Source organism: Aplysia californica, unplaced genomic scaffold (genome assembly GCF_000002075.1).
Source record: "Aplysia californica isolate F4 #8 unplaced genomic scaffold, AplCal3.0 scaffold00070, whole genome shotgun sequence".
Classification (NCBI taxonomy): Eukaryota; Metazoa; Mollusca; class Gastropoda; order Aplysiida; family Aplysiidae; genus Aplysia; species Aplysia californica.
In genome coordinates this window covers 419,454-422,156 of record NW_004797340.1, presented here as the reverse complement: position 1 = coordinate 422,156, position 2,703 = coordinate 419,454, and positions in this window count along the sequence as shown.

The following is a 2,703-nucleotide window of genomic DNA, read 5'->3' as shown; positions in this document are numbered from 1 at the left end:
ACAGCAGACACACAACAGACACACACAAGACACACAGCAGACACACAACAGACACACAACAGACACACAGCAGACACACAACAGACACACATTAGACACACATCAGACACACAACAGATACACAACAGACACACACAGCAGACACACAACAGACACACACAAGACACACAGCAGACACACAACAGACACACAACAGACACACAGCAGACACACAACAGACACACATTAGACACACATCAGACACACAACAGATACACAACAGACACACACAGCAGACACACAACAGACACACACAAGACACACAGCAGACACACAGCAGACACACAGCACACACACACAGCATGTCTGATCAGCAGACACACTCTTTTTACAGCATGTCCGATCAGCAGTCAGTACCTAAGGCAAACTTGTGATTCTCACGTTTTAATTTTAGTAAAAGTTTTAGGGCACTTGCGATACATCAAGGTCATATAAGTGCCGAAGAATATATTATGTGTTACAAGAGAGTAACAAAACAAAAAAAAAGAAGGAGTGATAAGGACGAAAGTTGTTTGGTAGGAAAGAAGGAGCAAACCACACCAGAGCACCCGCCAGCCACCCACGTCTCACGTTTAGAATCATCCCACACCACAGAATTCTACACTTAGTGTAGAATTCTGTGTCCCACACACAAATCAGAGACACGGATTCCAATATCTCACAAAGCGCATGTTATGAATTCCTCTTTTTCTTGTTGTGTGTGTGTGGTTTTTGTTTTTTTGTTTCTTTTGTTTCTTTTTTTCTTGAAACATAACCATTTGCACCATGTCAATAATACATTTTTACGTAACCTACAAATTAATATCAGCACCAAAATCAGGACACGGGACCGAAAAAAATACGCATATTATTATGAGGTCACCTTTAAGCACAAGGGGGCTATCCCGAAAAATTTTGCTTTGAGAAAATTGAGGGTAAAGTTTTTGCCCCTTGTTCCGTTTCTTTAAAAGAAAAGGAGTGTTTTCTCTATAACCAAACAAATATACACACCAATGAAACTAAACTTCTCCTATAGGTAGGGCAATGGCCACTTTTGGTGTAGGTCAAGATTTCTGGAAAACCCCGATATCTGGGGTTAGCCCGCTTGTCCTTAAAAGTGACCATGTTGTTGCCTCCCTTTTTTAAATTTCTGATAAAGGAAAAAGAGGTTTAAAAGAAGAAGAAGAAGAAGAAGAAGAAGAAGAAGAAGAAGAAGAAGAAGAAGAAGAAGAAGAAGAAGAAGAAGAAGAAGAAGACATCAATATGAATGACGAAGTCGCGCTTTAAATAAAAAGTAGATCTAGATCTAGCTTTTATCGGAAACAAAAAAATCTCCGCATTCACGTATTTAATTTCAAAGAGCGCGCCTTCAAGCGTGCGAAATGTGCGACGTAAAAAGAGTCAATGCACCATTGAACCACAACGCACCACCACCACAGAATTCTACACGTAGGCCTACCTCTGAACCACACGCACCATCTGACTGTCAGATCAGAGAGGGGCCTTTGAAGTAATCGGTTAGGTAACAATCGGTGTTACGGCTTTCTTGGTGTCTTTTTCCGATTTGCTTTGTCTCATAACTCAAGTGATGTGAGAGGGATACAACATTCCAACAGGAAAACCGAGAGACTCGATACAATGTTTATTGTTTATCCCCGCTGGGGATTGGAACACGCGGCTCTCCTGCATGCGATAGCGAGCACGTCACAACTACGCCACAGACACCACAAACACCAGTCTAGGGCAATAACCGATCAGTTAGGGGGATTATTATTTTTTTTTTTTTTTGTAAGCGTTTTACGGCGCTCGCAACTGCATAAGGTCATATAAACGCGCGGGACACACCAAACATTTCCAGTTTGTAGGAAATTTTGAATTTTGCCCGGGTGGCGGCCGAAGCCTACTCCTGTCGATTTTAGACCACCAAGGGATCTTTAACATGTGTAACTTGCACACGGGCCCTCCGAGATTTTTCGCCCTTGTCCGAGAAGGCTAGGTGTAGATCTTTTCTACCTGAAGATCAGGGGTGTGGCAGAAAGACAGCAGTAAGAAGGAACCTAGGAGTACCAGTAGAAAGGCTGCAGAAAGAGTCAGGAGCCCAGAGGAGGGGGCAAAAGAAGTGAGGGGGTGGGGGTAGAAAGAGGAGGCGAAAGCAGACTACAGAATATTGTTAGAGAGCAGGAAAGGAGGTGAAAGGAGACAATTTTAGAGAAGAAAATTTTTCGGTCGCTACCCGGATACGAACCAGGGACCTTTGAAAGAGAGGCGAACACCTTAACTTCTAGGCCACGAGAGCCCCCTAAGCTAGGGTAAGTTGTACATAACAGACAGATTCTCTGAGCGATACAAACTTGTAGTAGGCTTCGGACGCCACCCGGGGAACATTCAAAATGTCCTACCTACTGAAAATGTTGAATAAAGTGTCCCGCGTGCTCATATGACCTTATGCAGTTGCAAGCGGCGTGAAACACTTACATCTTTGTAGTAGTTTTTCAGACTTTTTTTCTGGAAAAATCACCTCCATCAGACAAGAGCTCGATAAAATGTGCGCAATTGCCCCAAATTACCATCAGTTTAAAGGGTTAGTCATCGATTATTTTACTCCAGCAACGGAAGAAGAAATCAAAAAGATCATATTAAATAGTCCATCAAAAAGTTGCGCCTTAGACCCTATGCCCACCAGCC